At 44.2% G+C, this 25,721-nt stretch overlaps 1 long non-coding RNA gene across 1 annotated transcript; it reads right to left on the reverse strand.

Moving 5' to 3' along the window:
• Positions 1-9,832: 9,832 nt before the first annotated feature.
• LOC120981989 lies at positions 9,833-13,526 on the reverse strand. The gene is made up of 2 exons (XR_005774820.1): positions 13,404-13,526; positions 9,833-11,783 (listed from the first exon to the last, which is right to left on the reverse strand). It is a non-coding gene; the product is annotated as an uncharacterized LOC120981989 (long non-coding RNA).
• Between the last annotated feature and the right edge of the window lie 12,195 nt (positions 13,527-25,721).

A 25,721-nucleotide genomic window follows, 5' to 3' on the forward strand; every position in this document is an offset into this window, starting at 1 on the left:
CATAGAACTTTTTATTTTTTGTCACAAGTTAGTGGAATATGAGACTTTGTAAGAAAAAAAAAAAAAAAAAAAAAAATCATCATTTTCCGCTAACTTGTGACAAAAAATAAAAAGTTCTATGAACTCACTATGCCCATCAGCGAATACCTTAGGGTGTGTACTTTCAGAAATGGGGTCATTTGTGGGGTGTTTGTACTGTCTGGGCATTGTAGAACCTCAGGAAACATGACAGGTGCTCAGAAAGTCAGAGCTGCTTCAAAAAGCGGAAATTCACATTTTTGTACCATAGTTTGTAAACGCTATAACTTTTACCCAAACCATTTTTTTTCTACCCAAACATTTTTTTTTTATCAAAGACATGTAGAACTATAAATTTAGAGCAAAATTTCTATATGGATGTCGTTTTTTTTGCAAAATTTTACAACTGAAAGTGAAAAATGTCATTTTTTTGCAAAAAAATCGTTAAATTTCGATTAATAACAAAAAAAGTAAAAATGTCAGCAGCAATGAAATACCACCAAATGAAAGCTCTATTAGTGAGAAGAAAAGGAGGTAAAATTCATTTGGGTGGTAAGTTGCATGACCGAGCAATAAACGGTGAAAGTAGTGTAGGTCAGAAGTGTAAAAAGTGGCCTGGTCTTTCAGGGTGTTTAAGCACTGGGGGCTGAGGTGGTTAAACAACAGAATGTAACTCCAAGTCAATCACACTTCTGTGAAATCAAACTGTCCACTTAGGAAGCAACACTGAGTGACAATCAATTTCACATGCTGTTGTGCAAATGGGATAGACAACAGGTGGAAATTATAGGCAATTAGCAAGACACCCCCAATAAAGGAGTGGTTCTGCAGGTGGTGACCACAGACCATTTCTCAGTTCCTATGCTTCCTGGCTGATGTTTTGGTCACTTTTGAATGTTGGCGGTGCTTTCACTCTAGTGGTAGCATGAGACTGAGTCTACAATCCACACAAGTGGCTCAGGTAGTGCAGCTTATCCAGGATGGCACATCAATGCGAGCTGTGGCAAGAAGGTATGCTGTGTCTGTCAGCGTAGTGTCCAGAGCATGGAGGCGCTACCAGGAGACAGGCCAGTACATCAGGAGACGTGGATAAGGCCGTAGGAGGGCAACAACCCAGCAGCAGGACCGCTACCTCCGCCTTTGTGCAAGGAGGAACAGGAGGAGCATTGCCAGAGCCCTGCAAAATGACCTCCAGCGTGCATGTGTCTGCTCAAACAGTCAGAAACAGACTCCATGAGGGTGATATGAGGGCCCGATGTCCACAGGTGGGGGTTGTGCTTACAGCCCAACACCGTGCAGGACGTTTGCCATTTGCCAGAGAACACCAAGATTGGCAAATTCGCCACTGGCGCCCTGTGCTCTTCACAGATGAAAGCAGGTTCACACTGAGCACGTGACAGATGTGACAGAGCCTGGAGACACCGTGGAGAACGTTCTGCTGCCTGCAACATCCTCCAGCATGACCGGTTTGGCATTGGGTCAGTAATGGTGTGGGGTGGCATTTCTTTGGAGGGCCGCACAGTCCTCCATGTGCTCGCCAGAGGTAGCCTGACTGCCATTAGGTACCGAGATGAGATCCTCAGACCCCTTGTGAGACCATATGCTGGTGCGGTTGGCCCTGGGTTCCTCCTAATGCAAGACAATGCTAGACCTCATGTGGCTGGAGTGTGTCAGCAGTTCCTGCAAGACGAAGGCATTGATGCTATGGACTGGCCCGCTCGTTCCCCAGACCTGAATCCAATTGAGCACATCTGGGACATCATGTCTCGCTCTATCCACCAACGTCACGTTGCACCACAGACTGTCCAGGAGTTGGCAGATGCTTTAGTCCAGGTCTGGGAGGAGATCCCTCAGGAGACCGTCCGCCACCTCATCAGGAGCATGCACAGGCGTTGTAGGGAGGTCATACAGGCACGTGGAGGCCACACACACTACTGAGCCTCATTTTGACTTGTTTTAAGGACATTACATCAAAGTTGGATCAGCCTGTAGTGTGTGTTTCCACTTTAATTTTGAGTGTGACTACAAATCCAGACCTCCATGGGTTGAAAAATTTTGATTTCCATTTTTTTTTATTTTTGTGTGATTTTTGTTGTCGGCACATTCAACTATGTAAAGAACAAAGTATTTCAGAAGAATATTTTAATTAATTCAGATCTAGGATGTGTTATTTTTGTGTTCCCTTTATTTTTTTGAGCAGTGTATATAGATATACATTCACATCAATAATGGGTCTTATGCATGTCTATCTATCTATCTATCTATCTATATATACGCCTACCAGGCACTTCCCTCTACAACCGGTAATATTATTACACTCCAGAAATACATCCAGGCTCCTCTTGAATTCCTTTATTGTACTCACCATCACCATCTCCTCAGGCAGAGAGTTCCATAGTCTCACTGCTCTTACCGTAAAGAATCCTCTTCTATGTTTGTGTACAAACCTTCTTTCCTCCAGACGCAGAGGATGTCCCCTTGTCACAGTCCTGGGGATAAATAGATGATGGGAGAGATCTCTGTACTGACCCCTGATATATTTATACATACTGTAGTTATTAGATCTCCTGAGTCATCTTTTTTCTAAACTAAATAACCCTAAGTTTGATAACCATAATTTGATAGCATAATTTCCGGACAGCATATCGTGCTGCCCAGAAACAGTGACTCTATGAGGAGAGAGATAGCAGTAGCCATCGCTCATCTGCATACATCGCTGCATATAAATGCCACTCTAACCTCCACTCATGAACAGGAAATTATGGAGAAGGCTCCTTCCCAATAATTTCCTGCTTAGTACAGTGTGTAATGTTAGATATTGTTACAAACAGAATGGAGTTCACCAAACCTCACAGTAAGGCCTCATTTACACGAGCCGTCCATGCCCGTATTGTGGACCGCAAACGTCAGTTCTGCAATATATGGGCACCGGCAGTGTAAATTCTGTATCACCGATGCGGATCCATTGACTTGAATGGGTCCTCAATCCGCAAGATATGAAGCGGAGCAGAGACACAGATCCGTGGGCTTTGGGGTTCATGTCTCTACACTGCAAAAGATAGGACATGTCCTATCTTTTGCCGTATATTGTGGATCGAGGACTCATTCAAGTTAGTTTAGCGTTACTTAGATTATGTTCATGTGAATGAGGCCTAAGGCAGCGTTTACACAGAATCTTTTGACACTGGAAATTTGGTGCAATTTCTGTGCCAAAAAGCATTTTTTCAACGGGAGGCTGCACTGCTGTTCACGCGGCCGCAGTTTATAGCAGCAACTGCACAAAGAATGGACAAAAAAAACACAAAGGAAAACTTGACGATTAAGTACCCCAACTACCTTACAGAAGCGGGCAAGTCCCCAAACACACAGAAAGCGGAGGGAAACAGGTTGCAAATCAGAAAACGATGTTCGGAAGCATGAGCATGGTCAGTTATCCTGTTTTTCCAAACTAATGCCGGTTTCACACTTGCGTTTAAGAGATCCTTCAGGTTGGTCCGGCAGAGGAACAGCCTGCCGGATCTCTCTCTACAATCCCAGAAGCAAATGCATCGCCGTCCAGTCCAATTCACTATAATGGGGACTGGCGACAATCTGGCTGCAATCTGGCTGTTTTTTTTTTTTGTATGAAGAGGCTGCGGTGCTTCATGTGCGCCACAGTCTCTTCTTAGGCCATATGACATCTTCAGACAAAAAAAAATACCCCAAATTGGGTCCTAAACTGAAAACTTTGGTCGCCAAATTTAAAATGCATATAATTATAATAAAGACATGGAGGAGAATACAGCACCACATACCTCTTACATCCAGTGACATCTCCTGTCATGTAGACCTTCTCTTTCCTCTTCATCTCCATTTGACCCAGACCGCCATGGCAAATTCTTTCAGCCGCATCTCGTCTCTACAGTTTGTAACACAGACACGTTAGATTTCTCAATTTTTCCATCAACCTCCTCATCCTGGTGTCCCCACAGTGTCATCCTGCCACCCCCAATACTGTGCCCGTTGTGCCCCCCAATGCCCCAGGTACTATACTGCTGAAAAAATAGTGACCCTAATAGACATAATTGGAGTCATTTATCAAACTGGTGTAAAGTAGAACTGGATTTCCAAAAGAGCTGTCAAAAATGAAAGGTGGAATCTGATTGGTTGCTATGGGCAACTAAGCCAGTTCTGCTTTACACCAGTTTGATAAATTACCCCAAATGTCCCTATAGTGTCCACAGCAGCTATAATGTCCCCTAGAGTGCCCCAGTAATAACACCCTCTATTGTGCTCCAGGCAATAATCCCTGTATAGTGTCCCCAAAAATAATAGAATTGCCCCTACAGTGCCTCCCCAATAGCAACACCCCATATAGTAATTTCCACCACACTGCCCCCACATAGTAATTCCCCCATAGTAATTTGCCCCCACACAGTAATTTCCCCCAAACTGCCCCCATATAGTAGTTTTCCCCACAGTAATTTGCCCCACACTGCATAGTAATTTCCCCCACATAGTAATTTGCCCCCACATAGTAATTTCCACCACACTGCCCCCACATAGAAATTACCCCACATAGCAATTTCCCCCACACAATAGTTTCTCCCACACTGCCCCCACATAGAAATTACCCCACACTGCCCCCACACAATAGTTTCCCCCACATAGTAATTTGTCCCCACACAGAAATTACCCCACACTGCCCCCACACAAATTACCCCACACTGCCCCCACACAGAAATTACCCCCACACTGCCCCCACATAGCAATTTCCCCCACACTGCCCCCACATAGTAATTTGTCCCCACATAGCAATTACCCCACACAATAGTTTCCACCACGCTGCCCCTATATAGTAATTTGCCCCCACATAGTAGTCCCTCCCATAATAATTTGCCCCTACACTGCCGCCACATAGTAATTTGCCCCCACACTGCCGCCACATAGTAATTTGCCCCCACATAGTAGTCCGGCTCCCATAATAATTTGTCCCTCCCATAATAATTTAGCCCCACACAGCCCCCACATTCTCCCTCCCATGTACTCGAGGTCTCTTCCCTAATATGTCCTCCTCTGTGTGTCGTCCCCCACATGTCCCCCAAAGTAGGCACATAAAAAAAAAAAATGGAAAAAAATATGAAAAGCTAAATACTCACCGTCCAGGGCCAGGCACTTGATCGCAAACGAAGGCGGGATGAGGCAGGCGTGCACACGTCAATGTGCTGTCCCGGCACAGGCGCGTGATGACATCATCACGCACGCCTGCGCCGGGATTTCACTACCGCATAGGCCTCAGGCCTACGGCGGTGATAGGCGACGGGACAGGGAGCTATGCGCTCCCGTGTCCCGCCGCAGTATGTGGGCGTTCGGGTCGGCGCTGGGCCCGGGGCTGCCGACCCGACCGTCCCTATTGTAATCCGCCACTGCTGGCGGGTGTCCAGTAGCTTCCGGCAGTGCCAGAACTGGACATCTCAACCAGACAATTACTTCACACCTGCATTTACTATCTCCGGCAGGCTGTTTGGGCAGAGGAGCAGCCTGCCAGAGATAGTAAATGCAAATGTGAAATAAGCCTTACCACATCACCCTTCTCATGTTTCCAAGAAGGAATGATTGCTGATGTGAACCAAGTCAATGGTGCAACAAATGTATGATTTGTGACAGTGTCTTAAAAGCCAGATCGCTTTGATTGGTATCCCAATATCTCTGAATGGCGTCAATCTCACAGCTATGATGTTGAAACAGACACTGATCACACTGTATGCAATGCTGTCTTAGACCTGGGAGCATACTTAGACATTTCCAGCATACTCTCCCCACCTACTGTATGTGTTAAAGGGGATGCGTCAGGATATGATGACCTATCCTCAGGATAAGTCATAAATATCAGATCGATGGGGTTCTGACTCCCGGAACCCTTACCCATTAGTTGGTTGAAGAGGTGGTGGCGCACTTAAAAGTGTCGTCTTCATAGCTTACCTGCATCCCGTCACCTTGGAACAGTGGTGCAGCGTAATATCAACTTCTCCCATTCACTTGAATGGTCATTAATATCACTACACTGCACAACCCCTTTAATCACATAGTCAAAAGATAACACATTGCAATTACCTAAAGTACAGGTTGGAGTAAATGATTGTAAAAATGCCACACTAACGCTTAAGAGTCCCGTGATATGGTACATGGTAATTGTAGTAATCAATGTTGGTGTGCATCACACTCAGCAAGCCCAAATCACCCCGAATCAGCTGTCTATGGATGGATATCTGATCTGGCTATTTTCCCTTGTCAAATCCCAAGACTTGTTGGAAAGTTGGATTTTGACTCCTAGGGAGCCCTTTCCACAAGGTGGCGCTGGTTCTCTTTCTTGGGAGATGCCTCTTTCCATATTAGTTTCCCATGGAGCATTGCCAAGTCTCCATACCATGGAGTCTTCCAGTAAAGCCTCATTTACACGTTAGTGTTCCACGGACGTGTGTTGTACGTGTTCTCCACAGACGGGACACGTCCCCATTCATTTTAATCTGTGTATTCACACATCAGTGTTTTAGCACGGATGCATGCTCTATTTTGTCCATTATGCCCATTATAGTCTATGGGTCCGTGAAAACCACAGATGCAACAGGGATGCCATCCGTGTTGCATCCATGTTTCACGGATTATTAGGAAGAGATGTTTTGAAAATTATTCTTCAGCTGTGCGGGGTCAGTGAAACACGGATGACACACGGACAGTAAAAAACGGACACGTGGATCCTTCACGGACAGCTTTATGGAGGCATCACTAACCACATTCTCACGGATTTGAGCACGGACGTGTGAATGAGGCTCAAGTCTGCCTAAGGTGTGCAGATATCAAAGCTACCTGTGCCTCCAGGTGTGCAAGTCCTGACAGCGCGGAAGATGATGACACGTGAAGAGAGGAAGGTGACGCCAGGTCACAGTGCACTACGTCCTGACGATGTGCGCAGTCAGGACACCGCACAGTTTGATGCCCGGAGAAGAAGAGAGAGTGGTGAGTAATACCAGCGCTAGTAGTGCTACCCTCACTGTTCCCCGGTCCTACTGTGCTAATAAGCGCTTCCATAATGGAATATATATTTTATATAGACACACAAGAAATGGATTTTACTGTTACAATAAGATTTATTGGCTCATGTGTGAGATTCATATAACAGAGATATTACATGGCAAATACACTGTAAACTGAATAATACACAGCGTGCATCACAATGTATAATATAATTCCATTAGTCCACATATATTTTATATATACCAGCAGCCCTAATAGGGACAGTGAACATATAATGCAACCTCCTGATTTCGAAAATAATGCATTCATGGTGACTGTAATGTGATATAAGTTGCTATATAATTATAGAATAAAATGTAAGTGTCCAGCACTCCACGATATACCGTACAACTTCAATGCTTTATTTTTCCCCCATGTTAAAAAGTTACAGATCGAGGAGGGTCCTGCTTATGAGTTCTCCGAACAGGTTGTTGGACCCCTGCGGATCTGATATTGATGACCATTCCTGACAATAGCTTCTCAATAGCAAATTCCTGGATAACCCCTTTAAAGGTGTTACTTTCAGCCTCTTCCTCTTTTATGGATGAATGTGCATCCTGTCCAGGTTTATCTATATGTTCCAGCTATAAAAACATTTATCCATTATGATATTACAGATTTACGTGCACAAGTCACATCAAGGGAGAATATGGGCCCAGATTTACTAATGTATCTGCCCCAAAAATCTGTCTAGAAAAGTGGTGCAAAATTACAGAAATATAGGGTTTCTACACTTTTTACTGACGTGCTCGCAAAAGCGGTGGGGCTTAGTGGTAAATTGGCGGAGCTTCATGGTAAAGGGGGGGCATACAATGCACAGTTTTGGACCAAAATTTACGTGCAATTCAGGTGTAAAAAAATTTAAGTAAGCCAACCAATAGTGGGTCAGAGAAAAGCGTCTAGCCTTGCACCACATTCATTATTTACCCTGTGATATTTCTGGTGCAGGTCTAGACAGTGTAAACTTACATCCGCTACAGATTAGGTAATCTGGGACATGGGGGGAGATTTATCATCTCCCTTACACCCGAAAAGTGGTGTTAAAACTTTGCATGTGCAACTTTTTAAAAAAAATTATCGCATATATCAGTTTTACGCCACCCTCGCTGCTTTTCCTAAAGAGGGCTTGAGCAAAAAATGTATCAAAGCACTGAGTCAATTCAGGCTCTGCAGACACTCCCAAGTGACAAGCAGACAATGGGCCCCTACACAGGGAAGGGGGGAGTATACTTATTTAAAATATAACTTTTAATATGGTCTGAAATTCAGACCATATTAAAAGTTATATTTTAAATAAGTATACTCCCCCCTTCCCTGTGTAGGGGCCCATTGTCTAAAGAGGGCTTGGCACTAGTGGGGAAAGGGGGGTGTCAGCCGCCTCGTTAAATTTATCTTCATTTACGTCAGTTTTCTGGCGCTAATAAAGCCATAAATCGATGGCCGCTCTGAGCTGTCGTAGATTTCTACTTGGGCGCACGGAATGCTGAAGGATGTGCCTAATTTATGACGAGGCCTGCGCATTCCTCTGGCAGTATAGTAGATATCAAGACCAACGCAGAAAGCACCGGTCTTGATAAATATCCCCCACAGTGTTTACTTCCCTCTCAGGGGCAGCACACAACTCCTTTATAGAGCAGATAGTTCCTATACACACATGTGGGAAGGTGACATTGGTGAAGTCTGATCTCGGACTACTCATGATTTCCAGATGTACCAACCCCTTTGCACTGCTCAAAAATGATCATTTGTGCTGCACAAGCTGCTGAGTCTTAGCAGACTTAGACCAGCTCTACAGTAAGGTTCAACAGCATTTGTAAAGCCTGCAGAGGCTGTATCTCCCCTGTAAGTGGTGCTAATCAGTGGTGTAACTTGAAATGACTGGGCCTCACAGCAAATTTTTGAACGGGACCCCCTCCCAGAAACTTTTTTTTCAAAACCCTCCTCCCGTTCAACCCCCACTCCTGTGGCTAGTAAAGAATGCTCTCTCAGATGAGGCCCTGCAGCCGCTCCATCTGTTTCCTACAGTGTCACTGTATATAATGTCAATGCATAATACCCTGACAATAAAATCTTTTAGTCCTAATCCTGGGTGGGCTCCTTCTGAGTTTGGGCCCCAAAGCAACTGGTTCCCCTGCTTCCCTTATAACTATGCCCCTGGTGCTAATATATCAGCCCCAGTTACAGGAGAAATCAGCAATAAAAAAATATACAGGTGAAACTCGAAAAATTATAATATCGTGCAAAGTTCATTTATTTCAGTAATGCAAATTAAAAGGTGAAACTAACATGTGACAGACTCATTATATGCAAAGTGAGATATTTCAAGCCTTTATTTGTTATAATTTGGATGATTATGGCTTACAGCTTATGAAACCCCAAAGTCACAATCTCAGGTCCCCTTTGCTCAGGGGGTATGGATTAATTAGCTGACTAGAGTGTGACACTTTGAGCCTAGAATATTGAACCTTTTCACAATATTCTAATTTTAGGTTGCATTAATGCAACTTCTTTTAATTTGCATTACTGAAATAAATGGACTTTTGCACGATATTAAAATTTTTCGAGTTTCACCTGTATATTATGTTTAATGCCCCATAATGGTCTTTTACACAAAGTAAAATAAAAAAATAAAAAGTTTCTCGTCACATTCATATATAATGAAGCCCGGCGGTGATCCGGTAGCTTTTCCGGTATAAATGCTGTGTTTCAGCCAGACAAAAAACATTGCATGCATGCTTTTTGTCCAGCTGGCATTTGTGCCAGATCAGGCTGCTGGACATGTGAATGTAGCCTAAAGCAGACAGAAAAATAGCATCTGCCTAAGAAGTCGGTCAATCAGAATTGTGAGGTAATACCGTCACCATTTCATCATTGTCAGGATTATAAATTCTGCTCATAATTAAACACATAACAGGAATACAAAGCATGTAATACTGCATAAGTTAATAACAGAACAAGCACTTACCAAAACTGTTTTTGGGAAAACTGGGTGGCAGCAGAGTAAGGGTCCCTTTACAGTTCCCAGGGGCTGTCACCAAGCTGTCCCACATACAAATATAGTAAGGAAAGGGTCCATTAGAGTTAACAAATCAATGGCGTATGTTTACTGATGAATCCTTCATTTTAGGGGAAATGTTCTTCTAGTAGTTGTCATCAGAAAGGGGGGCCAAAGATCGGGGCAATTATTGGGAATGAGCTTTCATTCCTGATAATTGCCCTATGTAAAGCTACTGCTGATTCCCTTATACAAAAACTCCTGTTTATCAGGTTTTCACATCTTTTATGTGGCAGAAAAAATTGTCGCTTTTCAGCAGCGCATTGCCCTGTTTAAACGGGCAACACTGCCGACAAACGATGGAACTGTATGGCGAAGAACGATCGTAGTACTGGTCATTCATCCCCATACAGTAGCAATGAGCAGGCAATCATCATGGCCTGCTCTAACATCTCTTAGAAGCAATTAGACCTCATTTACCAAAATTGTCTTCGATACCCATAGCAGCCAATCAGAGCTCGGCTTTAGTTTCACCAAAGCAGTCTAAGAGATGAAAGCTGCACTGTGATTGGTTGATGTGAGAAGCTTGCATAACTCTGTCCCAATATTTCTGAGGAGGCTCGGTGGTTTTCTTTCTGGAAGGAGTTAGTGTCTCTGTTAACCATTTGCATATTTGTCCAAGAAGGATGTGGTACTGAGAGGTGTGGTTTAGTTCTCAGGGGGGCGAGGATGTCACTGCTCCTTGATGACATCACTATTGCCATACAAAACCTAATACACACTTTGTATATGGCAATAATCTGTGGTATCCTCTTCCATCCCTGCGGATTTTAGTTTCCAAGCAAGGTGTATCTGGCTTTTTTGAGTGACTTCCATTTCAAAAATATGATGCAGCTTGAAATGGTGAGGCCAACCTTAATATAAAAGAGTATCAGAGCGTTCAACGACACACGCAGAGTATGAACATAGCTATCAAAACTGTAGAAATAATTCCCGTAGCCATAGTAATCCGGAGAGGAAGTAGCTGAATCACTCGGAATGCAGCGGTTGGGCGTAGAGTTCTCGCGTGTCCAACATGTGTTAGCATCTGTATGCACCTGGATTGCATATAAAACAATTCCAATGGCGGCAGAAGTGGCGTTTATCACGTGGCTGATAAGACACATTTTTATATTGAAAATACTTTCCTCATTTGCAAAGACCACCGTGATGATTCCAGTGGCGATAAACACTAAACTAATCAAAAAGGCTCCACTGCGTGAGACAAGTGACAGGTAATTCTTCTCAGCCACGTACATGGAGACCCCAACACACAAGTGCAGCACCCCAATGAGGATGATCACGGCACTCAGCGACTTAATGGGCTGTTTTTTCTTCTGAGAAAGCGCATGAGTCCAGCTCTTAGTTGAAGGCAGAGCGGAAAGTCCTGGAATATTGTTCTCACCTGCTGGAATCACTTGGGTGGAGATGGAGAGGTTGCCCACTTGGGCAGTGCTGACAGCCATTTTTCTGAGGGGGTGAAGCAGGTTTTTTCAGTATCTCACAAGGTCCTCTGTGTTACGTCCTCCGTGTTCTACATCCAGTCTGTTGTAAACAAATTTTTTCTGCCTTATATGCCAAAAACCTCCAGAGGAAATAAGGAGGGGGGAATCAGTGAAGGAGGAGTTGTTCCTCTGTTGCCGTCAGATGTCCACTAGCTCAGCTCTCACGCTTCGCCCTACGATGTAGACATTAAAAGGGATAGTGTTAAAAGTTAAAAAGTCAAACACACGATGAAAGGAGGATTCATTTCCAGGTGGATTTTCCCTGTATGCCTACCCGTTTAACCCCTTCAATATTGCATAGATGCACGCCTAGATGAAACACTGCTATGGTTAGGGTGATCTAAAGAAACCCAGGAAAGCATGGTGGGCAATCCCTATCAGGCATAGAGCTGATTTCCATGACTGATCAGTCCAGGAAGCACAGCCAACATGTCGGCTGCATCTCCCGGACCAACTGTGGCCCCTCTGATTTGAGGTGACTGCATCATAGTGATTAATGGTGCAGTCAGTTCCTATCTGATTTCGGGTGATATGAATACAGTACAACAGAGCCACAACCAGATAGGAACAGACAGTCAGCTCGAGTCAGGGGAGCCGCAGTCAGTCCGGGAAGTGTGGCTGACAGATGACCCGTGTCTCCTAGAACGATCACAGTCGTGTGAATCAGCCCTTACTGCAGATTTTTGCGATAGTTTTTTTATGGCAGACTTTTAAGCCGAAGCCAGAAGTGGATACAGCAGGAATAGAAGTCCTTCCTTTATATTTCTTATTCCCTTCTGGCATAAAAAAAAAAAAATGCATCAAAGACTGCTGCAAAAAAAGCTGCATGTGAAATGTACCTAGAAGGGCATCTGTCAGCAGATTTGTACCCATGACCCTGACCTGTTACTTGTGCACTTGGCAGCTGAAGGCATCTGTGTTGGTCCCATTTTCATATGTGTTCGCATTTGCATATAATAAAACATCATTTTGCTCAGCAATGCGGGCACATATGAACATGGGACCTACACAGATGTCTTCAGCTGCCGAGTGCACATGTAACAGGTCAGCCAGTGTCATAGGGACACATCTGCTGAGAGATGCCATTTAAAGGGGTTGTCGAGGTTCAGAGCTGAACCCAGACAGATCCTTATCTTCCCCCACCCAACCCTCTGAGATGAGCATCGGAGCGTTTCATGCTCCCCTTTGCCCTGCGCTGAATCACAAAGGCAAGGGCTTTTTCTGGAATCCGGTGATGTACTCGGGTCTCCATGGGTAAGCTAGGCTTCTGCCTATTAGTGAGCCCGGTGACATCACCGACACTAATCGGCGGGCTTTATCGCTGCCCTAGCCGCTTACATCAGGGCGTGTAAACAAAAAAGCCCTTGCCCTGCGCGATACAGTGGAATAAGGGAGAGTATCGGAGCATGAAATGCTCCGATGCTCGTATCAGAGGGCCTGCCTGGGTGAAGAAGAGGATATGAACCGAGAGGCTGAACCCGGACAAGCCCTTTAAGCTATCTGCAATGAAAGACTTTGTTTTGCACTTTCATGCAAGCTATTTCCCTGTTATCTGTCATTACAGGATGGGGAGAGGCAGACCAAAGTGTTTAGTGGGACTGACGGGGGTGGGGGTGGGGGGAGGAGGTTCGTCAGAAAAATGATTTAACGTTCATGCCCAGTGACACAATAAAATGAAAACAGATGGGCCTGATCTACCAGTAGCCTTCTGACCTTGCGAACTGCACACACTACATTTTCCAGTACCTCCTACACTTCCTATAAAACCTAGTCCCTATCCAAATGTCACTGACCTCTATTTCACTCGACTGACACTTTCATCACATTCATCTCGGGCTGAACTTCGCTAAACAGTCATATAATCTCATGGGTTTTTACTTGTTTTGTCCCCACCCATGGAAATACTAAACCAGAAGCAAAGGCCTGTGGGAAGTCTCTCTGGTATGCAATTAAAGGGCAAGTTAGCGTAAAAAAAAGGGGGGTTAATCCACTTAAATGTTGACGCATTGAGAATTATTATTTAGCAGCTGAATGTAAATGCGTAGGGACAGATTTACTAATCCTACCATGCAGACAGCGATAACGCTTGTTCATATGGGAGATTTTGTGCACTGATCTTTTCTTTGAAATCCATACAGAAACTTGATGCGCCAAAGTTCTAGCTGCAATTATATACAGCATAGTGATTACCTGTGAGACCGGCAGAAGCCCAGCCGAAATACATAGCTCCTGCCGAAACCTGGCAGTAAAAATTACTATTACTTTTAACGGTCAGTATGGTTACAGTGATACCAAATCTATATCATTTTTGTTATGTGTTAATACATTTACAAAATAAAACTTTGGGAAAAAGGTATTTACATTGTCCTATTCTGACGCCTGTAACTTTTTAATTTCCATCGATGGAGGTGTGTAAGGCTTCTTTCACATTAGCATTAGGGCTCTTTCACACGAGCGGACGCCGTGCTGGTAATACGCTGCGTGAAAGAGAGCCAAGCCCCGTTCCGGACAGCATAGACACGGAGCAGTAACATGATTGATAATGCTCGTGCCTCTCTGTGACCTTTTTACTACAAAATCACGGTGACAACTTTATCTCACGGATTTTGTAGTAAAAAGATCAGAGGCACGGAGCATTATCAATCATGTTAATGCTCCGTCTCTCTGCTGTCCGGAGCGCGGCTTGGCACTCTTTCACGCAGGGGATTACCCGCACAGCATCCGCTCGTGTGAAAGAGCCCTTTAGGCTTGTCCGGCAAGCTGTTCCGGAAGGGGAACAGCCTGCCGGATCCGTACTAACACTTGCACACGTATGCTGCCGGAAGTACTGCAGTATTTGTCCAGCTGCCTCTTGGCATGTTTGCCGGGCTGCGGCTGCGTCTCCCACCCATCCGCATTATAGTGAATGGGGCCCGGCAGCACACGTGTGCAAGCGTTAGTACAGATCCGGCAGACTGTTCCCCTGCTGGACAAGCCTAACGCTAGTGTGAAAGAAGCCTAAGGGCTTTTTTTTTGTGGTACAAGGTGAGGGTTTAATTGGTACCATTGTGGGGTATGTATGACTTTTTGATGACTTTTTATCAGGTGAAGTGACAAAAAAAACACAAACAAACCACAAAACAGCTATTCAGGTATTTCTTTTCTTTTTGCTACACCATTCACAGTATGGGATTCTTTTACTTTGTAAAAGTTTTGGCATCTCCAGATGTGGCAATACCGATGTTTTCTTTAATTGTAAAATGTGGAAAGGCAGCTTATACCATAGACTGCAAAAAAATACTATTGTAGTCTATGGCACAACACTAGGTTCCCATAATGCCCTCCCCGAGGCAAGGACTAATAGGAACTTTACATTTGTCGGTCTGGCAGCCTTCACAAGGCTCCCGGCTGCCAAATGTGAAAAGGGAGCGTATACCATAGACTGCAATAAAATACTATTGTAATATTTGGCAAGATGCTAGGTTCCCATTATGCCCTTTCCAGGGCAAAGCCTAACAGGAACTTCACATTTGCATTCCTGGAAGCCATCACAAGGCTCCCAGTTGCCATAGTAATCAAATGGTTCCTGCAATCTCGTTCTGGTTGGGGAGGGGGGGAGTTTGGCTCTCAAGGGAAGCCCCCTCCTCAGATGTCGTGGTCAGAAGTGAGAGGTTAAATGCCACAATAGTCAACTTAAAAAAGGAGCCGAGCCAGTGCCATGTTAACCACCTCAGCCCCCCTAGCTTAAACCCCCTTAATGACCAGACCACTTTTTACAATTCTGACCTACACTACTTTCACGGTTTATTGCTCGGTCATACAACTTACCATCCAAATGAATTTTACCTCCTTTTCTTCTCACAAATACAGCTTTCTTTTGGTGGTATTTGATTGCTGCTAAGATTTTTTATTTTTCCGATATTAATCAAAATAGGCCGCAATGTTCTCAAAAAAAGTGTATTTTTAACTTTCTCTGGTTAAATTGTTCAAATATAATTAAATTTCTATACAAGTTTGTGTCAGAATTTATTGTGCTACATGTCTTTGATAAAAAAAAATCCAATAAGTGTATATTTATTGGTTTGCGCAAAAGTTATAGCATTTACAAACTATGGTACAAAAATTTGAATTTCCGCATTTTGAAGCGGCTCTGACTTTCTGAGCACCTGTCATGTTTCTTGAGGTGCTAGAATGCCAGGATAGTATAAATACCCCCCAAATGACCCCATTTTATAAAGAAGACACCCCAAAGTATTCGCAGAGGGGCATGGTGAGATCATGTATGATTTAATTTTTTTTCATAAGTTAGCGGAAAATGACACTTTCTGAGAAAAAAAAATAAATAATAAAGTTTCCATTTCTGCTAACTTCTGGCAAAAAATAAATAAAATCTCCCACGGACTCACATTGCCCCTCAGTGAGTACCTTGGGGTGTCTACTTTCCGAAATGGGGACACTTGTTGGGTGTGTTTACTGTTCTGGCATTTTGGGCGGTGCTAAATTGTGAGCAACCCTGTAAAGCCTAAAGGTACTTGTTGGACTTTCGGCCCCTTTACGCACCTAGGCTGCAAAAAAGTGTCACATGTGGTATCGCCGTACTCAGGAGAAGTAGGACAATGTGTTTTGGGGTGTATTTTTACATATACCCATGCTGGGTAAGAGAAATATCTCTGTAAATTGACAACTTTGTATAATTTTTTTTTTTTTAAAGTTGTCATTTACAGAGATATTTCTCACACAGTATGGGTGTATTTTTACATATACCCCAAAACACATTTCCCTACTTCTCCTGAGTATGGCGATACCACATATGTGACACTTTTTTGCAGCCTAGGTGCACAAAGGGGCCCAAATTTTAATGATTACCTTTAGGATTTCACAGCGCATTTTTTACGCATTTGGATTCCAAACTACTTCTCATGCTTTAGGGCCCCTAAAATACCAGGGCAGTATAAATACCCCACAAGTGACCCCATTTTGGAAAGAAGACACCCCAAGGTATTCCGTGAGGGGCATGGCGAGTTCCTAGAATATTTTTTTTTGGCACAAGTTAGCGGAAAAAGATTTTTATTTTATTTTTTTCTCTTACAAAGTCTCATATTCCACTAACTTGTGACAAAAAATACTATTTTACATGAACTCGCCATACCCCTCACAAAATACCTTGGGGTGTCTTTTTTTTCCAAAATGGGGTCAGTTGTGGGGTATTTTAGGGGCCCTAAAGCGTGAGAAGTAGTTTGGAATCCAAATGCGTAAAAAATGCCCTGTGAAATCCTAAAAGTACTCATTGGAATTTGGGCCCCTTTGCGCACCTAGGCTGCAAAAAAGTGTCACATGTGGTATCGCCGTACTGAGGAGAAGTAGGGCAATGTGTTTTGGGGTGTATTTTTACATATACATATGCTGGGTGAGAGAAATATCTCTGTAAAAGACAACTTTTCCCATTTTTTTACACAAAGTTGTCAATTTACAGAGATTTCTCTCACCCAGCATGGGTATATGTAAAGACACCCCAAAACACATTGCCCTACTTCTCCTGAGTACGGCGATACCACATGTGTGACTTTTTTGCAGCCAAGATGCGCAAAGGGGCCGAAAGTCCAACGAGTACCTTTTAAGAGGGCATTTTTAGGCATTTGGCTACCAGACTTCTTCTCACGCTTTAGGGCCCCTAAAATGCCAGGGCAGTATAAATACCCCACATGTGACCCCATTTTGGAAAGAAGACACCCCAAGGTATTCCGTGAGGGGCATGGCGAGTTCATAGATTTTTTTTTTTGGCACAAGTTAGCGGAAATAGATTTTTATTTTATTTTCTCTCTCAAAGTCTCCCTTTCCGCTAATTTGTGACAAAGTTCAATCTTTCATGGACTCAATATGCCCCTCAGCAAATACCTTGGGGTGTCTTCTTTCCAAAATGGGGTCATTTGTGGGGTGTTTGTACTGCCCTGGTATTTGAGGGTCTCCGCAATCATTACATGTATGGCCAGCATTAGGAGTTTCTGCTATTCTCCTTAGGCCTCATGCACACGACCGTTGTTTGGGTCCGCATCCGAGCCGCCGTTTTGGCAGCTCTGATGCGGACCCATTCATTTCAATGGGGCCGCAAAAGATGCGGACAGCACTCCGTGTGCTGTCCACATCCATGGCTCCGTTCCGCGGCCCCACAAAAAAATATAACCTGTCCTATTCTTGTCCGCGCTTTGTGGACAAGAATAGGCATTTATATTGCCGGCGCCCGTTCCGTTCCGCAAATTGCGGAAGTCAACATGGGCGCCTTCTGTTTTTTGCGCATCCGCGGTTTGCGGATCGCAAAAAACTGCACTGTAGTGTGCATGAGGCCTTATATTGAGCATACGGGTAATGAGATTTTTTTTTTCCGTTCAGCCTCTGGGCTGAAAGAAAAAATGAACGGCACAGATTTCTTCATTCGCATCGATCAATGTGGATGAAAAAAAAGCTGCGATCGCTAATAAAGATCCAAAAAGCTCAAAAGTGATCTTTATAGCGCCGCAGAGATTTTACTGTGTTTTTGCAGTGATCAGAAAAAAAACATTTCTGTCACTGCGGTGGGGCGGACTGAACGCAAGTGTGCGCACAAGATTAGACCTGATCGGGCGAACACTGCGTTTTTTGTAGAGCCTAAGGTGACCCTAATGTACTGATATAGATCTGATTGCGATCAGTCTTGATCACTTACAGATACTATATAGTACTAGTGCTGATTAGCGACAGCGATGACGCTAATCAGCAACTAATCAGTGACTGCGGTGCGGTGGGCGCTAACTACCTAACAAGTGGCTAACTAACTGGCGGTGATAAGGGACCCTTAGGCCCCATTCACATGTCCGCAATCTTGTTCCGCATTTTGCGGAATGGAATTGCGGACCCATTCATTTCTATGGGGACAGACTTTGTCCCGCTCGGATCCGGAATTGCGGATCTGCACTTCCGGGTCCGCACTTCCGTTCCACAAAAATATAGAACATGTCCTATTCTTGTCCGCAATTGCGGACAAGAAAAAGCATTTTCTATATAGTTCTGGCAATGTGCGGATCCGCAAAATGCGGAAAGCACATTGCCGGTGTCCTTGTTTTGCGGATCCGCAAAACGCATACGGACGTCTGAATGGAGCCTTACAGGGGGGTGATCAGGAAGTCTATATGGGGTGATCAGGGGTTAATAAGTGAAAGGGGGGATGTAGTGTAGTGTGGTGATTGGTGCTACTTACAGAGCTGCCTGTGTCCTCTGGTGGTCGATCCAAGCAAAAGGGACCACCAGAGGACCAGGTAGCGGGTATATCAGACGCTGTTAACAAAACAGCGTCTAATATACCTTTCTGGGGTTAAAAAAAATCGCATCTACAGCCTGCCAGCGAATGATCGCTGCTGGTAGGCTGTAGATCAACTCGATTACCCTGAGATCCTGTGAGCGCGCGTTCACAGGAAATCTCTGCTCACGCGAGATGACGCATCGATGCGTCCAGGAGGAATAACCCGGCCGCCCGCAGGACGCATCCCTGCGTTAGGTGGTCGGGAGGTGGTTAAAAAACCTGACTTCCGCCACACACGTATGATATGTCAGGAAGGGGTTTAAAAAAAAGTGTATCCACATGCTGTGGATAGTGTGTGCACCTAAATCCGCATATAACTTGACAAGTGGTGCAGATTTTTAATTCTGTAGCATGTCAGTTCACGTTATGGATATGTGCCACGGATTTCACCCTTTCAAAATGCAGCAATTCTACGGCGTGATCAGATGTGGATTTTGGGCAGATACACTCTGCACTTTCTGCTTTGTATAATCCATGGAGGATGCGCTACGTGTGGCCATACCATAACAGCATAAAAAAAAAAAGTAACAATCCTGTAGATGGCATCTACCAAAGAGTCCACCCTCTCAGCCCAGGAAGTATATAAACCCTTAGATCTACCAGGGAAAGTGTCTCCTGCTGATTTATAGACCATACAATTAGCTTGTCTAATCCATGTGACTAAAATGTGCAGATTTACTATTCGTTTCTAATATTTAGACAGTGTAGACTAGACAGTCTAAAGATCTGCCAGATTGAACAGACTATCTCAGGCTGGCACATTCAGTGCATCTTTAGACACATTGGTCTGACATCACCTACTGGTTGGTTTAAAGTGGCAGTGTCTAGGGATGAGCAAACTTGTGTTCCAAGTTCAGAGTACAAGGTTTGGGTTATCTAAGAATTCCGTTATGGTCCGTGGTAGTGAAATCCATAACGGAATGCTTAGATAACCCAAACCTTGTACGCCAAACTTGAAACAAAAGTTTGCTCATCCCCAGTTGTGCGATCTCAGACAATGGGGGCATGTTGCTAGGATATGCTCCCATTGTCTGATAGGTGTGGGTCCCACCTCCTGAGACCCACACCAAGGCTTGTAAACATAGCCTTCAACTTAGGTCACGTAAACCACATGCGCGGTCGCCCTCCATTCATTCCTGTGGGGCTGTCGCAAATAGCTGAGTGCTGGCCCTATAGAAATGAATAGGAGCGAACGGCTCTGGAAAGTATGTACAATCAAGATTGGCTTCTCTGCGATTCTAAGGAAGGATGTACAGGAGATGGTTGCTTCCATTGAAGAGCATCATCTATAATCTTTAGATCTGCAAAGGTACAACTCCGACATACAGCTGAGTCTGGTGGCCATACAGGTCCTTTACTGGAGCTTCCTACTTTATTCAGGAAATAGTAGAAATTCAGCTTCACCCTGTGACATCTATCTGATAAAAGAGCAAGACAGCTACCATTATCAGCATTGGCTGCTTGGGCTTCATTATGCTATACCTGCGTAAGTGCATATACTGGTCTTACAAATAAGCACCCTAAACCTTGAGAGCCAACATCTGCAGTAATGATTACTAGTAATAAGTAAAAAACTGTTTTCTCCTTTTGCAAGGTTCTTCTTCAGCCACAAAAAGGCCTGATGAGCCATCATTGCTCAGTGTTAGGCTACTTTCACACTTGCGTTGTTCTTTTCCGGCATAGAGTTCCGTCACAGGGGCTCTATACTGGAAAATAACTGATCAGGTATGTCCCCATGCATTCTGAATAGAGAGTAATCCGTTCAGTTTGCATCAGGATGTCTTCAGTTCAGTCGTTTTGACTGATCAGGCAAAAGAGAAAACCGTAGCATGCTACGGTTTTATCTCCGGCTAAAAAAACTGAAGACTTGCCTGAATGCCTGATCAGGCATTTTTTCCCATAGGAATGTATTAGTGCCGGATCCGGCATTCAGAATACCGGAATGCCGGATCCGTCCTTCCGGTATGCGCATGCGCAGACTGAAAAAAAGGTGAAAAAATAAATGCCGGATCCGTTTTTGCCGGATGCCACCGGAAAGACGGATCCGGCATTTCAATGCATTTTTTCGACTGATCAGGCATTTTTAAGACTGATCAGGATCCTGATCAGTCTTACTAATGCCATCAGTTAGCATACATTTTGCCTGATCCGGCAGGCAGTTCCGGCGACGGAACTGCTTGCCGGATCTCTCTGCCGCAAGTGTGAAAGTAGCCTAACTGAACCTGAAGATAGAAGGGATCTGATACCATCATCGAGGATCTGGTATGTTGTTGAAGATCTCTGAAGCAGCTCTTTTCCAAAACCAGGCATCTGTGGCTGAAGCGAAATGGCCAAGCTCATTCATAACAGTTGATTTGGTAGATAGTAATAATCTTTACTTAGAGGTAGAGATACTGATAGAGTTAATGAACTTTCCAGTAGAAAGAGCATTTCCGCTGCTGAGGCAATCCACAGCAAATCTGAACTGGAGAGCTACGCTGTCCTGATAAGAGATGCGATTCTTAAGTACTCTCTGAAGAACAGATATGGAGAATAAGAAGGACTGCGTTGATAGAGACAGAAATATAAGTCCTTTGAGTCAAAAGGAAAACGTCTAGTACAGTGTTAGCCAGTAGAAAACTAGTTTAGTGCTCTCATTAAAAGAAACGGAATAAGTGTCTTGCAGATCTGATGCCTGATGTTACACAGCGAGCTTTCCTACTTAAAGGGGTATTCCCGTCTAAGACAATGGGGGCATAACGCTAGGATATGCCCTCAATGTCTGATAGGTGCGGGTCACACTGTTGTGCATTTTCATACGTATACAATATTATCTAATGACATTATAATCAAAATGAATGCTCCTCTCATTGCCTTTAAGAATAAAATCAGCCTGAACCAAAGTTCTATTATGTGGATGAGGAAGCCAAGATGAGTTCATGGCAAGTTCAGTTTATATAAAAATAATTGCGAACATAAAACAGACATTGTATTTAAAAGTTATTACTAAAGATATGGGATTATCTGTAAGGAGTAAACCAACTTCCTAAGACATGTCTGTCTGGAGGGAACAAGGTTATTTCATGGATAAGCAATCGCTTGACAAAGATGCATATCCTTGAGGCACACCTGCTGTATGAGGTTCAATTTATATATTCATAATTATATTATATATATATATATGTACAGTACAGACCAAAAGTTTGGACACACCTTCTTCTCATTCAAAGAGTTTTCTTTATTTTCATGACTATGAAAATTGTAGATTCACACTGAAGGCATCAAAACTATGAATTAACACATGTGGAATTATATACATAACAAACAAGTGTGAAACAACTGAAAATGTCATATTCTAGGTTCTTCAAAGTAGCCACCTTTTGCTTTGATTACTGCTTTGCACACTCTTGGCATTCTCTTGATGAGCTTCAACAGGTAGACCCCTGAAATGGTTTTCACTTCACAGGTGTGCCCTGTCAGGTTTAATAAGTGGGATTTCTTGCCTTATAAATGGCGTTGGGACCATCAGTTGCGTTGAGGAGAAGTCCGGGGGATACACAGCTGATAGTCCTACTGAATAGACTGTTAGAATTTGTATTATGGCAAGAAAAAAGCAGCTAAGTAAAGAAAAACGAGTGGCCATCATTATTTTAAGAAATGAACGTCAGTCAGTCAGCCGAAAAATTGGGAAAACTTTCAAAGTAAGGGCTATTTGACCGTGAAGGAGAGTGATGGGGTGCTGCGCCAGATGACCTGGCCTCCACAGTCACCGGACCTGAACCCAATCGAGATGGTTTGGGGTGAGCTGGACCGCAGAGTAAAGGCAAAAGGGCCAACAAGTGCGAAGCATCTCTGGGAACTCCTTCAGGACTGTTGGAAGACCATTTCAGGGGACTACCTCTTGAAGCTCATCAAGAGAATGCCTAGAGTGTGCAAAGCAGTAATCAAAGCAAAAGGTGGCTACTTTAAAGAACCTAGAATATGACATATTTTAAGGTTTCACACTTGTTTGTTATGTATATAATTCCACATGTGTTAATTCATAGTTTTGATGCCTTCATAGTCATGAAAATAAAGAAAACTCTTTGAATGAGAAGGTGTGTCCAAACTTTTGGTCTGTACTGTATATATAAAGCAAAACAGCACTCAGATGAAAATAGAAAAAAGATTCACCCATGTGGATGCGATGTGTGTGTGTGTGTGTGTGTGTATACACTCACCTAAAGAATTATTAGGAACACCATACTAATACGGTGTTGGACCCCCTTTTGCCTTCAGAACTGCCTTAATTCTACGTGGCATTGATTCAACAAGGTGCTGATAGCATTCTTTAGAAATGTTGGCCCATATTGATAGTTGCAGTTGATGGAGATTTGAGGGATGCACATCCAGGGCACGAAGCTCTCGTTCCACCACATCCCAAAGATGCTCTATTGGGTTGAGATCTGGTGACTGTGGGGGCCATTGTAGTACAGTGAACTCATTGTCATAAATAAAATAAAATAAAGTCTCTGTTGAAAATACTTGTCCTCTCTAGCGCTGCAAATCCAAAGACAATGTGGGAAAAGTCCGCTGTATAAAGATATATGGAAGGATTGCGCTGCAGGAGAGAAATCTTTTATGTGAATAAAGGTTCCTTTTATAGATCTTCAACTAATGTGATCACAGATCCCCCTCCCCATAACAGTGCCATCCACAGATCCCCCTTCCCATAACTGTTCCATCCACAGATCCCCCTCCCCATAACAGTGCCATCCACAGATCCCCCTTCCCATAACTGTTCCATCCACAGATCCCCCTCCCCATAACAGTGCCATCCACAGATCCCCCGCTGGGTAAGGTACATACTTTTTTATTCTAGTCACAGGCTCAGCAGGGCACTGGGGCCAGGGTGAGGGAGAGCAACCAAAGCACCACAGTTCTTCTTGCACAGTATTCTAACTAGTCGACCAGGCTCTGGCTGACACACTCTTGAAGTTTGCCGCGCTGCCGCCCTCACCTTGCTACCAGGTCCAGCAGGCGTGCAGGCAGGCACGCAGTGTGACGTGAGTCTTCAACTCTGCCACCAGCCTGCACGCTCTGCCTCTGCCGGGTCTGGGTCCACCCCCCTATGCAGTCAGTGGCTGTGCGCTGCGCTGCTGAGTCCTGAATGAGTAAACCGGCGCCAGTAGCCCGCAGGTAAGTGTGGGCGTGCCGCGGTACTGGTCGGGGGGGGGGGGGGTGGTGCTTTGGTTGCTTGCAGGATTTGCCACTGGCTGCCCAGGCTAGGGACCAATCAATTAAGAGGCAGGCAGGCAGCATAACATTCGGGGCACTGAACAAAACATCCGGGGCTCAAGCCCCGGATGTTTTGACCTAGCGACGCCACTGTCTCTAAGAAAGGTTCTCCTCAAATAGCAAACCACTTAGAACTGTATGAGTCCACTATGGATTCTTTAAAGTTGTACTCTGATGTTGACAAGATCAGATTCCTACCATGGGCATTTGATGATGGGTACCGTCATTATTTTATTTCCTTTAGGGATAGAGGAATTCAAAATTGGCAGGATGTTTTGCATGAAATTAAACTAGAATTCGGACCTTACCGAACCCTTACTGCTGCAAAACGTGAGATATATAAGCTTACATGTAGGCCCAATCAGAGTCTCCGTGAATTCCTCTCTGTCCTTAAAAATGCCTATGGGTTAGCATATAGGTCCCCAAATTGGGAATCTGAAGAGTTTAAACAGCTGTTCTATGATGCAATGCCAACCCAAATCAAACTTGGCCTAGCTAGAGATTTTGAAGCCCCCTTGGATAGGTTGGTGACTGCTGCCACCACACTGTATAATATCAGTGAGTGCCATGCTACAGGTGAGAGGAGGTTCAAAAAGTCCCCAGAGCTAAAATGTAGCTGAAGCTAAGGTAAACCCTAGCTTGGGATTTGAAATGCAGCCACGTAAATACCCTCAATCTACAGGACCTGTCCAACAAACCCAGCGACAACAGGTAGGACCCAAACAGATAAAACCCCAAAACCTCAATGGGTCAGAGGGAGATAAGTCTGGTGCTGAAAGGTCTAACTACCGTTCCTATTCCAATAGGGGTCCCCAGGGATATAGGTCCTTTAACAATAGGGGTTCACAGGGATACAGGAACTGGAACAGGCCCAGACAATAAAGGGAAGATAGGCAGGAACCCTCAAATTCACCTAGGAGTAGGTCACCCAGCAATAACCAGGCAGCCCAACAAAATCAAAATGTACGCAAACCAAACAGGTTTGATCAACTGGCTGAACAAATGACCCAGCTGTATGACCTTGTAAATAAGTTGTCCCAGGGGTCCCAAGGAAAACAGCCTGAACCTTTTTTAGGGGCAACTCCAGGTCCCAGCTCAGCCCCATAAAGCAAATAGGGCAGGGTCAGAGCCCAGGCCAACGCAAGGTTATCAAGGTGGTTGAGGAAGAATCTAAATTGATTTCTAATCATATTTTGCCTTGCAGTACTCCTGACCCTAAAGTTGGGGCCAGGGAAGAGGTGTCTAATATGTTCTCTATTTTACAGACTAATCTTGTCGATCCATACAATCCTGTGTCTTCTCCAACAAGTGATCCTATCGTATAAGCGTCAGGCTGTGAACAGTCTATAAACTGTGACTTAGTCCAGCTTTCCCCTAAGGTGGGGGCTATTACTCCTGTTCCCTGCAGCAGGAATGTGAAGGATTCACCAGAGGTCGCGACGCTGCAGAGAGGTCACGCTATCAGAAAACAGGAAAAGTACACTCACCCTAACTTCCTATGTGATTTGTTTCAGGTCAAAGGCCGATATTTCGTGACAATTAA

The sequence above is a fragment of the Bufo bufo genome, chromosome 11 (genome assembly GCF_905171765.1).
Source record: "Bufo bufo chromosome 11, aBufBuf1.1, whole genome shotgun sequence".
NCBI lineage: Eukaryota > Metazoa > Chordata > Amphibia > Anura > Bufonidae > Bufo > Bufo bufo.